Source organism: Musa acuminata, chromosome BXJ1-1 (genome assembly GCF_036884655.1).
Source record: "Musa acuminata AAA Group cultivar baxijiao chromosome BXJ1-1, Cavendish_Baxijiao_AAA, whole genome shotgun sequence".
NCBI classification, from domain to species: Eukaryota; Viridiplantae; Streptophyta; class Magnoliopsida; order Zingiberales; family Musaceae; genus Musa; species Musa acuminata.
Window position 1 is genome coordinate 33,954,258 of NC_088327.1, and position 23,147 is coordinate 33,977,404.

At 39.3% G+C, this 23,147-nt stretch overlaps 1 pseudogene across 1 annotated transcript in view; it reads right to left on the reverse strand.

Moving 5' to 3' along the window:
* The window catches only part of LOC108951866 (dirigent protein 17-like), a 33,674-nt pseudogene extending 11,719 nt beyond the window's left edge, over positions 1-21,955 (reverse strand). The window contains exon 1 of the transcript XR_001976437.2: positions 21,825-21,955. The product of XR_001976437.2 is annotated as a dirigent protein 17-like (transcript). The remainder of the gene's footprint in view (positions 1-21,824) is intronic.
* Positions 21,956-23,147: the final 1,192 nt, after the last annotated feature.

The window sequence follows — 23,147 nt, forward strand, 5'->3', positions numbered from 1 at the left end:
TCGGCTTAGGTAGGTTTTACATGAATGTCCCTCTCAATTAGGACTCTCCTAGCTAGAGTCCTAACAGACCCGCCCTCTTCAAATCAGCCTTGTCCTCGAGGCTGACGATTCACGAATTTTGGGAATTTGATCTTCAAGTCGTCATAGTTCTCCCAAGTGGCATCTTCTGTTGGTAGGTTCACCCACTGTATTAGCACTTTAGTAGTGGGTCGTCGTCGTCGAGTCACGATCCGTTGATCAATAATGATACTTGGCTGGGTCTGGAGTTCTCCCTGGATAGTCATATTTGGCGGGTGGCTTTGGGCTGTCTTTAAGCACCTATTTACAACTTATGTCTGGCCGTCGATTTGTGGGTGATATGCGATACTCCTTTTCAATTTAGTACCCTGCATATAGAATAACTTTGTCCAAAATTTGCTCGTGAAGATGCAAGTAGAATTTATCATAAGCACAATGCGTCCCTTATAGTGTAATTTTTTTGAGTCTCAATTGTAATGAGCCACGGAGCTTGGTGCTTCCTCCAAATTTTTTATAATCTTACTACTCTCTGAATCTTCCTGCCATTCCATCTTAATATCCTCAAAGAAGTCGCTGGTTGGATGTGAAATGGCCGAAACTTCAGCTTGCTCGGGTAGCTGCAAAAGTGCATCTGCAAGAACATTCTCTTTCCCCTTTTTATAAGTTATTTCATAATCAAATCCGAGAAGTTTTATTACCCTTTTTTGCTGCTCAGGGGATGATATTTTTCGCTCCAAAAAGTACTTGAGGCTTTTATGGTCGGTTTTAATTTGAAATCGTCGACCAATCAAGTAGGGTCTCCACCTTGTTGCTGCGCGCATAATGGCAAGCATCTCCTTATCATATATTGACTTATTTTGATGAGATGGAGATAATGTCTTGCTAGTGTATGTGAGTGGTCGACCATCTTGCATGAGAATAGCTCTAATTCCAACTCCAGATGCGTCGGCCTCAATAATGAAGGGTCGGTTGAAATCTGGTAGTGTTAGCACCGGCGTCGTCGTCATGGCTGCCTTAAGTTTGTCGAACGCAGCGGAGGCTCTGTCCGACCATTGGAATATATCTTTTTTCAATAAGGAAGTAAGTGGTGCACTAATCTCTCCATAGTTTTTCACGAACTTGCAGTAGAAGCCTGTTAAACCCAGAAAGCCATGTAGCAATTTTATGTTCTTCGGGGTCAGCCAGTTTTGCATTGCTCCAATTTTGAAGGGGTTTATTGTCACACCTTCCTCTGATATGATATGCCCAAGATATTCCTCCTTCTTTCGAAGAAAGCAAAAATTCATAGTGGTTGTTGTGTGTTCAAAAGGTGGTTTTCGGTATGTCTTCTTCGCATACTCGTATTTGATGATACCTGGATCAAAGGTCCAGCTTTGTGAAGATTTGTGCTCCCTTTCATCTAGCAACTCATCTACTACTGGAATAGGGTATTTATCCTTGATGGTTATGCCATTGAGAGCTCGGTAATCAACACATAATCGTCATATTCCATCCTTCTTTTGTATGAGGAGCATCGGTGAAGAGTAGGGGCTGCAACATGGCCGAATAACTCCTGTTTTGAGCATCTCTTTTACAATCCTTTCTATTTCATCCTTCTGGAGATGTGGATACTGATATGGCTGAGCATTTGCTGGAGATTTGCCTGGAAGAATCGTTATATAATGATCATGCCGACGGGTAAGAGGTAGGTTGTGCGGTTCGTCAAATATATCTGAAAATTCAGCAAGCAAAGGAAATAGATTTGAATCTTCAAATTTTGTTGGCTCTCCCTTAGTTTGCTGCTGACACGGGAGTGTCTAATTTGCTACAATCTGCTCATATGGATCATACTGATAATATGATATTTTTTTCAGCCAACAATATTGCTACATAATCTTCAACTCAGCCTACTCAGATAAGACAGCTCATCAGCATATTCCCAGCATAAAGGAATACATTAATGGAGATGGTTGGCAGTTGTAAAGCTGTATCATGGTGCTTTTCTTCATGGCTAAGGAATTCATTAATGGAATTGGTTGGCAGCTGTAAAGCACTTAATTTCAAAATTTCCTATGCATGAAGGGTTGTTTCATGCACTAGTATTTATTTTGGGGTTTAGGACTTAGAAAAGATTTTAGAAAACTGAGGATATTGGTAGAAGCTCTCTTGGAGTGCTCTTTTGAACTCTGTATCTCTTGGATGCGTCCTTGAGTGGTGAGTCTTTTGCTTTCAGTTCTGTATCCTTGTTTATTATCATTAGGGTGGTGATCTTCTGTATCCCTTTTGATTTTTAAACTTGGTGGTAAGCTATATTTCGTTTTACCGAAGTTTCTTCAAGAGTTCGTTCATTGCCTTCTGTGATATTTTCTATCTGTACAACTGTTCTATTGGTGTTCTTTCGAAATACATTCTGCATTTTTACCCTCCCCGGTATCAGTTTGGTATCAGAGCTAAAGGCTAGAGATCATGGCAAGGCGGAATGGAAAAGATGTAGTTGGTGAAGGTAGCGACCATAAAGATGACGCTGAGTCGTTGAGGCTGCAGCTACGAAAATTGCTACGTAGCCTACAAGAAAAAAATGAGATAATCGACGAACTTCAAAGTAGACATAACCAACATGAAAATGAAGCTCGAGAGTTTACTTCTGATGATGATACACCTCTTTCCAAGGGAGTCGAGAAGATGTCGGAGAAGAAATGAAGTCCAAGACGAGTGGCAGAATAAATATAACCCCAGATTTGATATTCCAGAATTTGAAGGTAAAATAAATGTTGATGACTTTATCGATTGGCTTAATACAGTAGAAAGAATTTTCGATTTTCATGAACCACCAGAACAAAAGAAGGTCAAACTTGTGGCACTCAAACTCAGGCGGAATGCATCTTTTTGGTGGGAAAATCTGAAGAAATAAAGAGAACGTGAGGGGAAGAGTAAGATTGTTACATGGGAGAAAATGAAAAGGGAGCTAAAGAGAAAATATTTACCTCATAATTATAGGCAAGAGATCTTTCTCAAAATACATGATTTCAAGCAAAAAGATCTTAGTGTGGAGGAGTATACTACAGAATTTGATAATTTGATGTTAAAAGGAGAACTTGTGGAACCGGAAGAGCAAACAATTGCAAGATACTTGGGAGGTCTGAAGTATGAGATTGCTAAAGTTGTTCAGCTACAGCCATATTGGTCGTTGAATGATGTGAGCAAGCTAGCATTAAAAGTTGAAAAGCTACAGAAGTTTGAAAAGAGTTTTCGGTATGGCTCAAAAGAAGGCTACACAAAAGGAGGAAGTTCCAAGCCTACTGTCCAAAGCAAGGTGATATCGAAGGTGCAAGAAAAGGGTGAAGAATCTGCTGGCAGCAAAAAAACACCTAATTCTTCTACCCCAAGTGGCCGAAAATGCTTCAAATGTCATGGTTTTGGGCATATCGCATCAGATTGTCCAAATAGGAGGATTGTAACTTTGGTTGAAGATCATAGTGATGGAGGAGAAGATGAAACTGATGACGAACCAAAATACGATGATGATGAGGAAGAGATTACTTATGCTGATCATGGTTTGTCTATTGTATTGCAACGTAGTTTACAAGTGTCATATGTGGCCGACGATGAAAGTTGGGTGAGAAAAAATGTGTTTCACACTAAATGCACTTCTCTTGGCAAAGTATGCTTGGTAATCATCGACAGCGGCAGCTTTGAGAATGTGGTATCTTTGGAGATGGTACAGAAGCTAAAGTTGGACACCATCCCTCATTCGCATCCATACCAGTTATGTTGGCTGCAAAAAGGAAATGACATCAATGTAACTAAAAGATGTTTAGTTTCATTTTCTATTGGCAAGTATTATAAAGATGAAGTATGGTGTGATGTTGCTCCTATGGATGCTTGTCATTTGCTGTTGGGAAGGCCTTGGCATTATGATAGAAGGGTGTTGTATGACGGCTACAAACATACTTATTCTTTTAAGGTGAATGAAAAGAAGATTATTTTAGCTCCATTACAACCATCCGAAATCAGTGCACCAAAAAAGAAAGTTAGCGCTTTTATGTCCTATGGTGAATGCAAAGATGAATTAGACAAGGGTGGTCATGTTATGGCTCTACTAGTAGTAGAAGAAAATGAACAACACAAGGAGACACCATAAATCATGAAACAAATCTTGGAAGAGTTTGAAGATGTTATACCAGAAGAGATTCCACATGGCCTTCCACCCTTGAGAGATATCCAGCATCACATTGATCTTATTCCGGGGGCTGTTCTACCTAATAAGGCAGCATATAGAATGAGTCCTAGGGAGCATGAAGAACTTCAAAGACAAGTTGATGAATTGGTTAAAAAAGGGTCAATCCGGGAGAGCATGAGTCCTTGTGCGGTTCCTGCTTTATTAGTGCCTAAGAAAGATGGTTCTTGGAGAATGTGCGTGGATAGTCGCACCATCAACAAAATCACAGTGGACTATCGCTTTCCTATTCCAAGGTTAGATGATTTACTTGATCAATTGTGTGGTGCTTGTATTTTCTCAAAAATTGATTTGAGGAGTGGCTATCATCAAATAAGAATGAGGCCTGGAGATGAGTGGAAAACAGTATTTAAAACTAGAGAAGGCTAATATGAATGGTTGGTTATGCCATTTGGGCTATCTAATGCTCCTAGCACCTTCATGAGATTTATGAATCACATACTTAAGACATGCATTGAAATATTTGTTGTAGTTTATTTTGACGATATATTGGTGTACAGCAAGAGCGAAGAGGAGCATATGAATCATCTGAAAGAGATCTTTCTTATTTTGAGGCATCAAAAGCTTTATGCTAATCTAAAGAAGTGTGATTTCTTTACTTCTAGTGTGGTGTTTCTGGGATATGTTGTTTCAAAAAATGGAATTATGATGGATCAAAGTAAGGTAGAGGCTATTCTCAGTTGGCCAACACCTGCTTCGTTGCATGATGTGAGGAGTTTCCATAGCTTAACTTCGTTTTACAGAAGATTTATCAAGGGTTTCAGCTCTATTGTCGCTCCAATCACCGAATGTCTGAAATGTGACAAATTCAAATGGACTAGTGAGGCTAACGATGCTTTTGAGCTTTTGAAAAGAAAGGTTACTGAAGCTCCTATCTTAGTTCTACCAAATTTTGATAATGTGTTTGAAGTTGAATGTGATGCATCTAATGTGGGAATTGGTGCTGTTTTGAGTCAAACCGGAAGGCCCATTGCATTTTTTAGTGAAAAGCTGAATGATACAAGAAAGAAATACTCTACTTATGATAAGGAGTTTTATGCGATTTATCGAGCTTTGTCTCATTGGAGTCAATATCTTCTTGCCAAGCCATTTGTTCTATATTCTAATCATGAGGCATTAAAGTTCATTAATCACCAGCACAAGCTAAACAAGAGACATGCAGCTTGGGTGGAGTTTTTACAATCTAATAACTTTACAATCAAGCACAAATCTAGTGTTCAAAATGTAGTTGCTGACGCATTGAGCAGAAAGCATTCTTTATTATCAGCAATGGAAGTCAAAGTGGTTGGATTTGAAACATTCAAAGATCTATATGAGAATGATGTGGATTTTGGCTCGATATGGCAGAATTGTAAATCAGGTTCCTTTCAACAATTTTTTATCTTTGATGGTTTTCTTTTTCGAGCTAATGCTTTGTGTGTTCCATCTTATTCTTTGAGACAAGTAATTCTAGCTGAAGCTCATGATGGTGTTTTGGGATGACATTTCCGTAGGGACAAGACTCTAGCTCTTGTTCAATCAAATTTCTACTGGCCTAAAATGTTCAGAGATGTGGATAGACATGTGAAGCAATGCCGATTGTGTCATTTGGCAAAAACAAGAAGTCAAAATTCTGGTTTGTACACTCCATTGCCAATGCCAAATGCTCCATGGGAGGATGTGAGTCTTGATTTCGTTTTGGGACTACCAAGAACTCAAAGGAACAAGGATTCTATCATGGTTGTTGTTGATAAATTTTCAAAAATGTCTCACTTTGTTCCATGCAATAAATAAAATGATGCATCTCATATTGCTGATTTATATTTTAAGGAGATTGTTAAATTGCATGGTATTCCAAGAACTATGGTGTCTGATCGAGATTCAAAATTTGTTAGTCATTTTTGGAGAACTCTTTGGAGGAAGCTGGGTACTTCTTTGAATTTCAGCAGCTCGCATCATCCACAAACCGATGGGCAAACTGAGGTAACAAACCGAAGCTTGGGAAATTTGCTTAGAAGCTATGTTGGCAAGAATATTAAGCAATGGGATGTCATTCTTCCACAAATTGAGTTTGCCTACAATCGTTCTATGCATCATAGTCTTGGTAAGAGTCCTTTTGAGGTAGTTTATGGTGCTAATCCTGCTGGTCCTTTGGACTTAATCCCTCATTCTACAACAAAGCAATTTAGTGGAGATGCTGATGAAAGAGCTAAGCAGATAAAGAAGCTACATGAGGGTGTGAAAGCAACCATTGAGAAACAAAATGAGAGGTACATGCAAGCTGCTAACAAACACAAAAAACTTGTGGAGTTTAATGCAGGTGATTTGGTTTAGATTCATCTAAGGAAGGAGAGGTTTCCGCCGGGAAAATTTGGAAAACTGAAACCTAAGGCTGATGGTCCATTCAAGGTGCTTAAGAGAATTGGCAAAAATGCTTATGAGATTGAGCTACCTAAAGATTACGGAGTATCCCCAACATTTAATATGGCTGACTTAAGTCCTTTTTATAATCATGATGACGAAACAAACAAGAACTTGAGGACAAGTCTTTTTCAACCAGGGGAGACTGACACGGGAGTGTCTAATTTGCTACAATCTGCTCATATGGATCATACTGATAATATGATATTTTTTTCAGCCAACAATATTGCTACATAATCTTCAACTCAGCCTACTCAAATAAGACAGCTCATCAGCATATTCCCAACACAAAGGAATACATTAATGGAGATGGTTGGCAGTTGTAAAACTGTATCATGGTGCTTTTCTTCATGGCTAAGGAATTCATTAATGGAGTTAGTTGGCAGTTGTAAAGCACTTAATTTCGAAATTTCCTATGCATGAAGGGTTGTTTCATGCACTAGTATTTATTTTGGGGTTTAGGACTTAGAAAAGATTTTAGAAAACTGAGGATATTGGTAGAAGCTCTCTTGGAGTGCTCTTTTGAACTCTGTATCTCTTGGATGCGTCCTTGAGTGGTGAGTCTTTTGCTTTCAGTTCTGTATCCTTGTTTATTATCATTAGGGTGGTGATCTTCTGTATCCCTTTTGATTTTTAAACTTGGTGGTGAGCTATATTTCGTTTTACCGAAGTTTCTTCAAGAGTTCGTTCATTGCCTTCTGTGATATTTTCTATCTGTACAACTGTTCTATTAGTGTTCTTTCGAAATCCATTCTGCATTTTTACCCTCCCTAGTATCAGCTGCTCAAGTTGTACCAAAAAGCCGCTGCATGCTTTATGCAAAACCTTCTCCATTTGTTGTGTGCAAATCATTGTTATGTCGCCCCCACGTTTCCCGTGCAATGTCACCTGTTTCACCTTACTGTAAAATTTCATAATTAGTTTCATAAAATTCCAGGAAATATCACATAATGTCGTCAACCATTTAATTCTGAGCATGGCCTCATGATTGTTAAGAGGGAGAAGGAAGAAATCTGCAATTATCTCTTGGTCCTGCAGTAATAGTTTCTCCTGCGGGCGCCTACGATCACAATTCAAAATCCGTCTGTCGGTGACCTTAACATCAAACCTGCAGTGATTCTCGATAGGTAATGCTATCCGAACAGCAAGCTTACTATTTAGGAAGTTAGTAGTACTGCCCGTGTCGATGAGAACAGTGATCGGTTGTTGTTTGAGAATGCCTCCAACTTTCATCGTTTGCGGGTTTGAGTAGCTGGCTAGTGCATGTACTGTAACGTCAGTCAGTTGTGGCTCTTCTTCCGCATCTTCTTTATGTTCAAGGTTCTCTTCTGAATGTTCAATGACTTCTTCTTCTATTGGTTCAATCATAAGAAGTCTCCCTTTACTACAGCGATGCTCATGGCTCCATGGCTCGTCACAATGCCAACATAACCCCTTTGCATATCGCTCCCGAAGCTCTTCTCCTGTTAACCTCTTTGGTGTAGGGACTTGGTCGATAGTAGGGGGGGCTGAGGGCTTTAGTATTGTAGGTCGTGGAGTGATCCTAGTCCTCCGGGCTTCATGGTTCAATCGCTCCTCTTAAAGTCGTGCGAAAGAGATGGCTGTCATAAGCGTGTATGGTTGTCGCGCCTTAACTTCTCCCCGGATCTCCGGCTTTAAGCCCTCAATAAAGGTCCCCAATAGTTGTTTTTCAGACCAATCACGAGTTTGATTAGATAATCTTTCAAACCTGGTTTGGTACTCCTGAATGGTGGAGGTTTGTCGGATCTTTGCTAGTTGTCCGTCAAAGTTCTCGTAATAAGTTGGTCCGAAGCGGATCAGTAGTCCTTCTTTGAATTGTCGCCATGAAAGGACTCCATAAGTGTGTTCAAACCAGTCAAACCATTGTATTGCATCCCCTTCAAGATGTATAGCTGCAATTTCCACCATGGATGCATCCGCAGTTTTATGGTACCGAAAATATCGCTCCGCGCGCGAGATCCAACCAATTGAGTCTCCTTTTTCCCATCTAGGGAAGTCCACTCTCATGCACGAATAGTTGGGGTCAGTCATAGAGCCTCCCCTCTCTTAGAAGTCATCTCTTTGGGCATGATGTGATTGGTTAGAGCTCTCTCCTTAATGTGATTTCTTCGGGCTTGGTGGTCGGCCCAAACTGAATTCGGTAAGGAGAGACCGAATCTTATCCTCCATTCGTGCCTCAAAGGCTTCAAATTTAGCATTGATTGCCTCCTCAGATGCCATAGTATATGACTCCAAATCTGTTATGTTAAGATCTCTCTTTTGTTGACGGGTTAAAGGCATATATAGGTTTGATAGAAATCAGTGAAAGTTTGCTGTTGCAATTCACGGGATGATCTGCGGTGGTGGAGATGATGGCGGAATTTGGCGACGATCTTTTAAGCAATTGTGGGAATTGCTTTGGACAGTTGTGGAGGGTTGATGGATGGTAGTGGAAGGGCAGTGAGATGCCAAGAACGCTGCTCTGATACCATGTGTTAGAACCCTCTAGGAGAGTCCTAATTGAGAGGGACATTCATGTAAAACCTACCTAAGCCGACCCCTATTAAAGAGGTGAAGAGGCCGGCTAGGGTTAGGAGGTTGTTTCTTAGAGAAGAATAAGGAGTTGTAAAGGAATAGGAGTCTTGAGTAGGCGTCCTATTATGAGTTGGTTAGAAGTAGGAGTCTTGAGTAGGAGTCCTATTAGGAGTTAGGGTTTAGAAGCCCTATAAATAGTCATGTATTCCTCCTCTTTTGTTAAGCAATAGATGAATCTTTTCTGCAGCCTTTGAGCAGCAATTTGGAGGGAGGAACCCCTATAGAGTTCCAAGGAGGCCGATCCCCTAAAGAGATCAACCCCAAGTTTAGAATCTACAAGTCTACTTAATGAACTAAGGTGTCAAACTTGTTATCAGCCTAAAGGGAACTTTTAGGCTTTTAGTGACATGAATGAGCAAGTTGATTATAATTCTGCCAAAGACCCTTTAACTATTCATGGAGGACCAATAACAAGAGCTAAAGCTAAAAGAATGAAAGAAACCTTAACTTGTTTATTGGAAGGTATTTGGAAGGAGCAAGCTGATCAAAACTTGGTCAGGGTTCTATGGATACAAGAAGAGCCTAAAATAATCAACCTAATTCAAATAAATCCACATCGTGAAGAGAATATCCAACCTTGAGAGAATGATGAATTTTTAGCTTATTTTGAAGAATAAAGGTCATTCAGCCATATTGGACCATATTAGGAATTGTGAGCTTATTCATGAATAATCATTCAAATCAATTTAAGGTAGATTCATGAGTAATCTGCATTCATGCATTAGGAATATGAATGTCATTTAATGTATTTAATAGATTTATTCTCTTTGAACTTGGCCTTTGTACTATATAAACAAGGCTGACTCCCTTTGTAAGGAATACAATTCAGAAGTGTATTCAACTTTCAACACCGATGAGTGTTTTATTTTTAAGTTCTTCAATAAGCTTTGGAACTTATCAAGCTTATCTGCTTGTGGCATTCAAAACCCAAAAATCTTTGTTTTTCCTTTCAACTTATCAAGCTTCCTAGTTTGTGGCGTTTTAAGGGAATCAAAGTGTTGTTCTAATTACTTCATCAAATTTATATTGATAAAGTGATTAAAATAATTTCCCTAACTTCAATCTTAAACAATCCTTCTTGTTTCAATTCGTTGGAGGGGATCAATTTACATTCCACATGTATCATAGCTCTTTAGCTATCGGGGGTGTATGGTTGCTAAGTTGATGATTTCCATCATTAGGTATCAGAGCTTGGCTCAAGTTTGAGGTTTGCGTATCTATTTATTTGCTATCTTTTATATTTTCCTTTTCTCTTCTTCTTCTTTGTGAACAATATCTACAATTATTTTTCTCCCTTCATCTTCATTGTTGTACTTCTTGTGTTATTACTATTCTTCTTTATAATTTCGTACTTTATAGTATAAAAAGAAAAAAAAAATTATCAAAAAGTAAAAAAAAAAAGAGTGAAAATCAAAGGTAAAAAATTAAGGGAAAATCAAAGGTAAAAAAAAAGATCAGAATTAAAAAAAAATTACGGATTCAAGGAATTCTTGCAAATAACAGAATTCTATCTTTGTTCATTTGAATTTCGGTTTCAGTTTGAAAATCTTTCTTTATTCCAAAAAAATTTTCTTTGTTCAATTGATATTTGAATTCTAGTCTTTGCTTATGATTAAAGTGCATTACACACACCTTAAAATTGGCCTACCTTTTGTTTTCTTTTAAACCTGCCGAATTTCACTATTTTTGAATTACCATAATCTGAATTATTTGTTTAGGTATCTTAGTTAATATAAGAACTCAAATAACAAAACAAGAGAGGTAAAAGGCAAGAGTGGTGATATCAGTATCAAGAAAAGCCAAAAATTGTGTGAAACACGAGTGGAGTGAATCAAATCTAGAGTGAAACACGTGAGGGAGTGTTGGTGAGGTTGTTCTAACTTTTTTTTCTAGGTTGTATATATGTCTAAAAATAAAGAAGCGAGTTCTTCATCAAATGATCTTTTAGTTCAAGCAATGCAGCAACAATTTGAGCGTATGTTCAAAGTGATGGGAGATGTAAGAGATCATCTAGAAAGGCATGATGATGCAATTAATAGATTGCAAGGTGAACCACGACATGGGAGACAACCAACCCTTGTCAATGATTAATATGATGGTAGCGATGACGTGGATGATGACTAAGTTACTATAATTGGTCAAGATGTTAACCTTAGGAGACAAACTAGGAGAGGACGTTTTCATGGTGTGGACAGAAACATAGACAACATCAAAATGAAAATTTTTTCTTTTTAAGGAAAGAATAATCCAGATGCCTATTTGGAGTAGGAACGAAAAGTGTAGATGATCTTTGAATGTCACAACTACTCCGAAAAGAAAAAGGTAAAATTAGCCGTTGTTGAATTTTTTTATTATGTTATTGTTTGGTGGGATCAATTGTGTAAAGACAGGCGTAATAATGATGAAAGGCCCGTGGAGACTTGGTTGGAGATGAAACAAATCATGAGGAGGAGATTTGTCCCTAGCTATTACTATAGGGATTTGCATTAACGGCTGCAAACCTTGACACAAGGTTCCATGAGTGTTGATGAGTATCACAAGGAGATGGAGATAGCCATGATAAGGGATGATGTGGAGGAAGACCGTGAAGCCACCATGGCTCGATTCCTGAGTGGATTAAACAAGAACAGTGCTGATCTTATAGAGTTGCAACATTATGTGGAGATTGAGGACATTATCACGAACAAAGTTCTAAACAGGAAGTTTGATGTAATGCTTATGTATGTCCGTGTCTTTTAGTTTTTCATGCTTTGCACAGTATGTAGAGGGACGGTCGAAGGCTTAACAACCTCATTTTAGTTGGGTTTGATGATCATTTTAGGCTTGTAAATAAAGGTTGTGTCATGTTGACACTTGTGAGAGATACTCGGTCTGTGGTGGACCATTTTGACCCTTTGTTATGCAACCGTTCAGAGCTTGTAAAGTCTGTTTGTAATTTGCATTGTCTATGAAGTATTTCCTGAAATGTTTTCTTGTGGATCCCGAGTGGGGCGCTTTCTCTAACCCGTTTTCTCTTTTATAGGTCCTAAGGGACCATGGGAGGTTTCGGGGAGGCTGACCTTTGCGGACGGACACGTAAGGATGCCGCAGGACTTAGGCAAAACCAGCTAAGTCCGTGACAGATGGTATCAGAGCGGGACAAGCACTCATAGAAACACTTAACATGCAAACGTGAGGGACCTAGCAGGGCTGCGTTGAGGGCAGCCAGCACGCGTGACCGTTTGGGGGAAAACGGGCATGGAGATATAGGGAAAAAGCTCGGAGGAGCGGGCATCTGAGATTGGCATTCAAAGGAATGGCCAACCCTTCGTGCAAGAGGCACAACGAGAACAAGCAAGCTTGGAAGAATACGTAACGCACAAAGGTTAGGATGGCTGAGTTCGAGCTACGGCTCGACGTTGACAACTATACTTGATGGTGCTCAGGGCAAGCAAGGCGCTTGGTAAAGGATGAGACCATGCAAGGTAGAATAAGTTGCTCAGCGATCGAAAGAGTTATGCAAAGCTCACAAAGGTGAGGGGAATTGCTAACTCGAAGAATTCGGTATTCATGCAAGGGCTTGTATGCGGACGATAGAATGCTCGCGGCCATCCCAAGGCAACCGAAACTCGGCGCCATGGAGCATTGAAACTTTCTCTTCGGCATGTGAAGGATACGTCCGTAGGAGGCTGAAGTATGCAACGAGTTCAGTATGTTGGTAGGCCTTGAGTGGTGCAGTAGGGGACTGTATTAACGTGGAGTCGCAATCTAGCAGGAGGCAGAACAATGCACAGTTTGTTCAGCAAGTTGGAGTAGTCCAAGAGGATAATGGTCTCCGAAACTTTCAGAGGGAATGAAATGAAGAGAGATGTTACTCCAATGGGATAGATATCTAGGAGAGATAAGTCTTAGCTCTCTAAAGAGAGAATCATGTGCAATGGACCACACATGTTGAGGAGGAGTACCTCAAAAACAACAGCTCCACGAAGCTCAATGAATCGAGCGAGCGGTGAGGAGTCGTCGCATGATTTCGCTTGAGAGAATGTACTGATAGATGCATTACGAGATCAAGTGGGGGAGCGACCTAAGGCAACATAAATAAAGGCACACTTGGAGTCGATATGAAGATCGGACTTAATAGAGGGCTGACCCGTGGAATGGTGGGCGCGAGGGCCACCATCAACTCAATGCATCACGAGAAGCGGAGCAACTTGGGTTTAACTTGGTGAAGTACCCAAGCCGTATGAAGGGAGCCAACATAGAAGATGAAACATGGAGCGGAGGCATAGAGCTTTCCTCAGACAGAGGTCAAGGACATGAACTCTTGTAGTGACAAGAGCGAGATCATGTCGTTTCATTGGTCCTTCATTCTGATGGAGCGGACTCATCTTACATGGGGCCAAAGACGAAGGGAGCTTCTGGGCATATGCACCTTATCTCGGAGAAGCATTTGATGGAGGAACTAAGGAGACTCAACTTGCGGAGGCAAAGTTGAGTTCAGAAGGCCTTAGCACAGGGCAAAAGGACGCAGAGGCGAGCACTCTTGAAGAATATGCCATAGTGCTGCCATTTAAGTTGTCATGAAGGAAGCGATGCGCAGTGGAGATTGTGCTAGTAGGGGCAGAGGCCCAGGATCTAGAAATGGTACACCAATTTCAGCGAAGTCGGTGAACTTCGGGAGCTACTAGGCAACGGATTGTCCTAGAGTTGTGTTTCGTCTGAGTGTGACCTGAGAGTGGGTGGACGAATGTCGATTGCCAAAAAGAGTGAGCAAAATCGAAGATGGAAGAGACCCTGCGATGTATTGGCAAAGGCCACACATGGAGGAATCACAATTCGAGTTCATCTCACATGGATCAGAATACAATAGAGATGTCACTAGGAGGTGACATGGTGCAGCGGATCATGGTGGAACAGTCCGTGGTAATACGATACACACGAATATAGTCCCATGAGGGACTATATCATACGAAGGTATGATCGGGAGCTATTGGTTCCACTTCGGTGAACAACACAACAGCAAGAAGGGCTATGGATTCAAAGAGTGAAGGCCATGGTACCACAGAGGCGGGTCTTCCGTACGTGCATCAAATTTTGCATCGGATGAAAGCCTTGGTCATCAGCATATAGAGACTGTGTACCACCGAGGGAAAAGTTCGAATGCAAGTACCAGTGAGTCCTATGGGAGGGACTTGATCATGTAGAGGTATGATTGAAGCAGTTAGAGAGTTGGACTGCTCCAGAACCTATACTCGCTTAAGGGAGCTCGGCAAGTCAGAGGACAAGGTCGAGTAAGTGAATGTTGCTACCAAGGAAGCTAAGGAGAATAGAATCGGTACAAATCCTATAACATGATGGCAGAGGCCATGCATGAGAGTTGTAGTCTGTCTTTCCATCGACCAAAGGGTGCTGCTTTGAGAACACAGAGGTGTTGAAGTAGGGGGTCGAAAGGGGCGAGGAAGCGACGATGAGTCCAGAGGGACTTAGCTACCCAAAACCAAGTATCGGTTAGAATGGAGGTGGACTCGGAGGAGTGCCACAGAGACATATCCACTGATCGTGAAGAAAGGGATGCAGATACGAGGCAACAGATAGAAGGGCCATGGGTATGGCAGCGCCATAGTACCGCAAAGGCGTGACTTCCATGAAGTCATCGATCCATTGCTCTTATGAAGGGAGAACGCTTGGTCGTGAAAGGGGCCGAGGAGGTGGAGCATGCAGAGGCAAACTCCAAGTACCGAGACAAGGCTGAAGGGTATAGGCCAAGGAACTTTGTAAGACCGATGTCAACGAGCTTCTCATCAAGATAGCCGAGAGTGAAGGACTTCGGGTCGTGCAAGAGTGCACGACCGAGGAACGAAGCAGACAGTACGCGGTGTTGTACCTCTACTACTCAGTGGAGTAGGCGGCAGGGTTAATGGAGAAGACAGTACAATCCCAGAGGCGACCAAAACTATTAGAGACTTACTCCAAGTTAGGGTGAAAACTTCCTGCATTCCAGAAGTTTGATGGCATTGAGAAGGTGAATCACAGTAGCTAACTCAACGCAAGGAGTGCAAACACTTCGAGTGCTTTAGAAGTATGAGCAAAGAGCAGATGAAGGTTAGTAGTCAGCTCGATGCATAGAGTACAACCCTCGAGGAGGCGGGCGAAGTCAAGTAACCTTTGCCTTCTCTACTCTTAAGAGAATGGGTGAAACTGAGTACTTCAATTCTCTTATCTATCCAACATAGGAGCTCTGAACAGGTTCAAATACCCTTCGAAGATAATGAAAGACAATAATTGTCAAATCCTCACCAATGGTGATTAGTGCTATTGAGAGTAGATTATCCGCTTCATTTCCCAACCGAATGCCAATCGAAAGCAAAAGTGATACGAATCTACTTGGAAGTGACAACTAAGTGAAAGAAGAGTCGATGGGCAAATTTTGTGGAGGAAGGACCTAAAACTTCGAAAGTTTACGAGGCGATGGTCGTTCAAGCTCCAACAAGCGTCCACCCAGTTCAAGCAGAATGAGGCATTTGAGAGCTGGCACATAGTAAGGATGGTCTTTTCCTTCATCTGGAGGATCTACAGGAACCAACAGGGATCAACACAGCTCAGCCAACCCCACACTAGAGTTAGAGTCATTGGCGAGTTGAAGCAGCATAGCAGATCAAAAGTTCGACTACTCAATAACAGCAGCAGAGAGTAGCTGAGAGCCAAGAGACGCATTGCAGTTAGAGCAGAAGATTGAAGACTCAGCAAAGGCGAGGAGTTGCAGTGTTGGCAAATGCTTCGACGAGGACGTCGAAGGAATAAGTGGGGGAGAATATCATGGACAAAATTCTAAACAGGATGTTTGATGTAATGCTTATGTATGTCCGTGTCTTTTGATTTGTTCATGCTTTGCACAACATGTAGAGGGACGGTCGAAGGCTTGACAACCCCATTTTAGTTGAGTTTGGTGGCCGTTTTAGGCTTGTAAATAAAGGTTGTATCATGTGGACACTTGTGAAAGATACTCGGTCTGTAGTGGACCATTTTGACGCTTTGTTATGCAACCGTTCAGAGTTTATAAAGCTTGTTTGTAATTTACATTGTCTATGAAGTGTTTCCTAAAATGTTTGCTTGTGGATCCTGAGTGAGACGTTTTCTCTAACCCGTTTTCTCTTTTGTAGGTCTTAAGGGACCATGGGAGGTTTCGGGGAGGTTGACATTTGCGGATGGACACGCAAGGGTGCCGCACGACTTGCGCAAAACCAACTAAGTTTGCGACAACATGATAAATGTGGCCATGAAGATTGAGAGGCAACTCAAAAGAAAAGGCACAAGGTATGATTCAAAACCTTATTCGGGTTCTTCTTCTTCTTGGAAATTGAATTGGAGTAAAAAGGATGATAAACCCATTGTTAAGCCTAAAATTGATGAAACTAAAGGTAGAAATGAATTAGGTAGCAAGGGTAAAGGTGAGAATCTACCTAATCAAACTAGAGGTATTAAGTGTTTTAAGTGCCTTGGGCATGGACATATGATAATGAGGGATGGAATTGTGGAATCTGAAAGTGAGAGAGAGGATGATGATGACATTCTAAAGGATGCTAGTGATGTAGAGTATGCTAAAGGTGAAAATCTAGTTGTTCAACGCACACTTAGTTTGCAAAATAAAAATGATGAACATGGTGAACAATGTAAAAATCTGTTTCATACTCATTGTTTGATTGCTAACAAGTTGTGTAATGTGATTGTTGATAGTAGAAGTTGTACAAATGTAGCAAGCACCTTGCTCGTGGAGAAATTGAAATTACCTACTATCAAGCATACAAAACCTTACAAGTTACAATGGTTGAATAATAGTGGTGTAGTAAAGGTAAATCGGCAAGTGTTAGTTTCTTTTTCAATTGGTAGATATAAGGATGAAGTTTAGTGTGATGTGATACCTATGTATGCTGGTCATATGTTGTTGGGAAGACCTTGGCAATATGATCGAAGGGTAATACATATGGGTTCAAGAATCGTTATTCTTTGATCATAGATGGACAGAAATATCAGCTTGGACCTTTGCCTCCAAAGACAATTTTTGAAGACCAAATGCGCATAAAACAACAATATGAGGAGCTTGAGTCTTCATTAACCAAAACTTTGGGGAGGGAACAAGAAAGAGAGAAAAAAGAAAATAGTGAGTTGAGTGGTAAAAATGAGAGTATTGGGAAACACAAGGGGAGAGAAAACAAGGAAAGCTTAAGTGAAAGAAAAACGAGTGTTTATGCCAAAATGAGTGATGTAAAGAAAGCCTTAACCATGAGGCAGCCCTTACTTGTACTTATGTACAGGGATATTTTAATTTCTTATAAACAAATTGACGAGAGTTTGCCTAGTGTCATTGTTGATCTTTTACAGGAAAATGAGGATCTCTTTCCCGAATAAGTTCCTAATGGTTTGCCACCAATTAGAGGAATTGAGCATCAAATTGATTTCATTCCAGGTGCAAGCATACCAAATAAGCCAGCATATAGTTGCAACCCCGAAGAGACTAAGGAAATCCAAAAGCAAGTAAGTGAGCTTATGAAAAAGGGGTATGTGTGAGAAAGCATGAGTCCATGTGCAGTTCCTGTTCTATTGGTGCCTAAAAAGGATGGATCTTAGAGAATGTGTGTTGATTGCCGAGCCATTAACAAAATCACGGTAAAGTATAGACATCCTATTCCTAGGCTAGATGATATATTGGATGAATTGCATGGTTCTTGTATATTTTCAAAAATTGATTTAAAATCTGAATATCATCAAATAAGAATGCATGAGGGTGATGAATGAAAATTTGCTTTCAAAACTAAACATGGTTTATATGAATGGTTGGTTATGCCTTTTGGCCTAACTAACACACCTAGTACTTTCATGAGATTGATGAATCATATTTTACGTGCTTACATTGGAAAGTTTGTAGTGGTTTATTTTGATGATATACTTGTGTATAGCAAAAGTTTAGATGAGCATCTAACACATTTAAAAACTGTTTTTGACGTGCTTCGAAAAGAAAAGTTATATGCTAATATAAAGAAATGCACTTTTTGCACTAATGAAATTACTTCTCTTGGATATGTTGTTAATGATAAAGGAATACATGTTAATCAAGAAAAAGTGAAAGTAATTAGGGAGTGGCCAAAACCTACTAGTGTTAGTAATGTTAGAAGTTTTCATGGTCTTGCTAGCTTTTATAGAAGATTCATTAAGGATTTTTCTACAATTGCTGCACCATTAACTGAATGCATCAAAAAGAATATGGGATTTAAATGGGGTGAAAAACTCAATTCAGCACCTTTACTTGCTTTACCGAACTTTGTTAAAACTTTTGAGATTGAGTATGATGCGAGTTGAATAGGAATTGGAGGAGTCTTAATGCAAGAAGGCAGACCCATTACGTTCTTTAGTGAGAAGCTAAGTGGAGCAAGTCTTAACTACCCGACATATGACAAGGAGTTTTACGCTTTGGTAAAAGTGTTAGAGACATGGCAGCACTATTTTTGGTACAAGGAATTCATTATACACACCGATCATGAGTCCTTGAAATATCTTAAAAGACAAGGAAAGCTAAACCGTAGGCATGCAAAATGGGTGGAGTTTATTGAATCCTTTCCATACATCATCAAGTATAAACAAGGTAAGGAAAATATGGTTGTCGATGCTCTTTCTAAAAGGTATACTCTAATTTCTCAACTTGATACAAAATTATTGGGTTTTGAGTACATTAAAAATTTATATAATTATGATCACGATTTTGCTAATGTTTATGAGGCATGTGAGAAAGGGGGTTTTGACAAGTTCTTCAGGCATGATGGTTTTCTTTTCAAAGAAAATAAGTTGTGTGTTCTACAATGTTCAATGAGAGAATTACTTGTGAGAGAGGCACATAGTGGAGGTTTAATGGGGCATTTTGGGGTTAAAAAAACTTTAGATGTGTTAAGCGATCATTTCTTTTGGCAGTACATGAAAAGAGATGTTGAGAGATTGTGTGAGAAATGCATTACTTGTAAACAAGCTAAATCTAAAGTAATGCCTCATGGATTGTATGCTCCTCTTCCTATAACTAGTGAGCCTTGGGTTGATATATCCATGGACTTTGACTTGGGTTTACCTAGGTCAAAAGGAGGGAGAGATTCTATTTTTGTTGTTGTTGACAGGTTTAGTAAAATGGCACATTTCATTCCTTGCCACAAAACAGATGATGCAACATATGTTGCGGGGCTGTTCTTCAAAGAAATTGTAAGATTACATGGTATTCCAAAGATAATTGTGAGTGATAGAGATGTGAAGTTCCTCAGCCACTTTTGGAAAACACTTTGGAGAAAGTTGGGTATAAGGCTGTTATATTCAACCACTTGTCACCCACAAACAGATGAACAAACGGAGGTGGTAAATCGAACTTTATCAACACTTTTAAGGGCCATAATTCAAAAGAATTTAAAAAATTAGGAGGAATGTTTGTCACTTATGGAGTTTGCTTATAACAGAAGTGTGTATGCTACAACAAACCATTCTCCATTTGAAGTTGTGTACGGGTTCAATCCATTAACTCCTATAGATTTGCTATCTATACCTTTGGAAAAGGCCAATTTGGATGGTAAGCAAAAAGTTGATTTTGTAAAAGCATTGCATGAAAGAGTCCGGACACAAATTAAAAAGAAAACTCTACAATATGAGAAACAACACAACAAAGGCCGAAAGCAAGTAGTATTTGAACCTGGTGATTGGGTTTGAGTACACTTGAGGAAGGAAAGATTTCTTAACCAAAGAAAGTATAAACTAATGCCAAGAGGAGATGGTCCATTTCGAGTCTTTCAAAAAATCAATGACAATGCATACAAGCTGGAACTACTAGGTGAGTATGACAATGTTAGTGCAACCTTCAATGTTTATGATTTATCTTTGTTTGATGCAGGTGATGAAGGTACTGATTCGAGGACCAATCCTTTCAAGGAAAGGGGGAATGATATGAATGAGCAAGTTGATTATAATTCTACCAAAGACCCTTTAACTATTCATAGAGGACCAATAACAAGAGCTAAAGCTAAAAGGATGAAAGAACCCTTAACTTGTTTATTGGAAGACATTTGAAAGGAGCAAGCTGGTCAAAACTTGGTCAAGGTTCTGTGGATACAAGAAGAGCTTAAAACAGTCAACCTGATTTAAATAAATCCACATCGTGAAGAGAAAGTCTAGCCTTAAGAAAAGGATAAATTTTTAGTCCATTTTGAAGAATAAAGGTCATTCAGCCATATTGGACCATATTAGGAATTGTGGGCTTATTCATGAATAATCATTTAAATCAATTCAAGGTAGATTCATAAGTAATCTACATTCATACATTAGGAATATGAATGTCATTTAATATATTTAATGGATTCATTCCCTTTATACTTGGCTTTTGTACTATGTAAACAAAGCCGACTCCCTTTGTAAGGAATACAATTCAAAAGTGTATTCAATTTTCAAGTGTTTTGTTTTTAAGTTCTTACATGAACTTTGGAAATTATCAAGCTTTTCTGCTTGTGGCGTTCAAAACTTAAAAATCTTTGTTTTTCCTTTCAACTTATCAAGCTTATTAGTTTGTGACGTTTTAAGGGAATCAAAGTGTTGTTCTAATTACTTCATCAAATTTACATTGATAAAGTGATTAGAATAGTTTCCCTAACTTCAATCTTGAACGATCCTTCTTGTTTCAATTCGTTGGAGAGGGTTAATTTGCATTTCATATGTATCATAACTCTTTAGCTATCGGGGTGTATAGTTGCTAAGTTGAAGATTTCCATCGTTTAGCATATACAACCCTCTCCTACCTACAAAAGAATTATGGGTGGATACCTTGCCATCATATTCCATCCAAAAGAATTATATGATATAGTTCTTATCAAGTTAAAAATTATTGCAGTAATGTTTTACCAATGTAAGTGAATAATTATATTATTATATATGATGCCAGGGAATTTTTAACATGATTGCAATGTCCATTATTTTTTAACGAACACTTAAATAAATCTAGTCTCCAAGGACACATGCACAAAAAAAGAACCTTTAATTTATGGGTAAATGGGTTAAATACTGTTTTCCCCTTTTCTTTTCTTTCTTCTCGCCTTTATTTCTCTCCAGAACTGAAACCTTCCCACAACTGGCCGACACACCCAATGATCGCTTTGACGACATAGTCAGACAATGGCACCACTGACTTGTAGGTAGCAGGGGCTACAAATTTCCACTTAATATCCATGATCAGCATTGATAGATACCGACCACGGTAACCATCTTTTTCCCCCAAAATCCATACATTCATTTCATGACCCTACCAGTTCCGGTGGTACCGCTGCACCCATGATCATTTCTCAAGATCGGCCAATCTGAATCAAGATCAGACAATTCGTATTGGGATCGACCAGTCTTGACCCGGATTTGGTCCATTCTTTCAGCATACCAGCCGATTTGACTGTGTTCTGGCTGCCAAGGGTCGGATAACCGGAGAAGAAAGGAAGAAGACGGAGAGGCGGAAAAGAAGAAGAATAAGAAGTAGAAGAGAAGAAGAAGTAGAAGACAAGAAGAAGAGGAATTAAGAATAGGAAGGGAAGGGGAAAAAGAGAGACTGACTCACCCGATATCGTTTCATCCAAAGCCTTCGACATCAGAAACCACCGTGGGAAGCCATGGATGCCTCAAGCCTCCTTCTGCGGCCACCGCCACTTAATCGGTATTTCTCCGAAACGTGACTCTTCACGGGACTCGTAAATAACGGGATTTCTTGCATTCAAACACGTAGCAAAGGTCCTTTCGAACTCGCTAGTCCTAAAGGGCCCCATACGTTTTTTTAAGGCATTCTATCAATAAAGATCATTCTACCCTTTTTTTTACGAAAGACACTTCGTATTCATTTCCTATTGTGTCACGATATTCGATGTATCTTTTGATCTCATTCTATATATTTGTGTCTTTGAATCTCATTCTTGAATAATGTATAGAGATTTACAATAGATAGTTTTATTTTAATTAATATTTATAGTATTTAAAACTTATATATACAAATTGTGTCGGTGATTACGTAAAGGTAAAACTATTTTAAAATTAGTCATTCAAATAATCATTTAAAATATTTTTTAAATATATAAAATAGTGTAAAATATCAATTATCCTAATACTCTAAGGTTGCTCGGGTGACATAAGATTGGATGGATTTTTGGATAGTGTCTTGCAAACCATAGCTATGTTACATATGCCTTGCAAAACAATCACGTGAGTGATTATTGCTAGTTATTGCTAGTTACTATCTTATTCCTTAGCAATGTTATTGCTAGTTATATATGTCTTACAAATTAATCACGTGAGTGATTATATGACACACTATATAGTTATTATTATTATTATTATTATTATTATTATTATTATTATTATATTTTATATTAGATAAAAAAAATATATTATGATGTCCTTAGATCTATACAATGAGAATTAGATCATGATGGGATCATGATAATGAGACCAATTCGTTTGTAAATACAGACCTTAAATCATAGGTTACTTAGAGATATCGAGATAACCGGATAAACCGATGTACTGTATACTCGTCCATATGATAGAAGCAATTGATCTCATAACTACTTATGTGGGGAGACTAGGGATATAGTGTAAGTACTCATTGAAGAGTGAGTTCACTGAATGATTCACTCACGAAATACTAGATGGTTAATGATACCTCAACGTCAGATAGTGGTTCCGTAGCCCAGTTGTGTATATGGTTCTTAAACTTGAGACACCAATGATATCCTGTATTAGTACTACACTCTTTGATATCAGACTTACAGGTCTGGAAGTTCCAGATCTAACACAATTGGTCATCGATAGTGTAGCTAATCTTACAAGGGTAATTGAGTGCCGATAAAGGATCATCCACTCTCAGTGTCATGAGAGGAATGTCGCATGT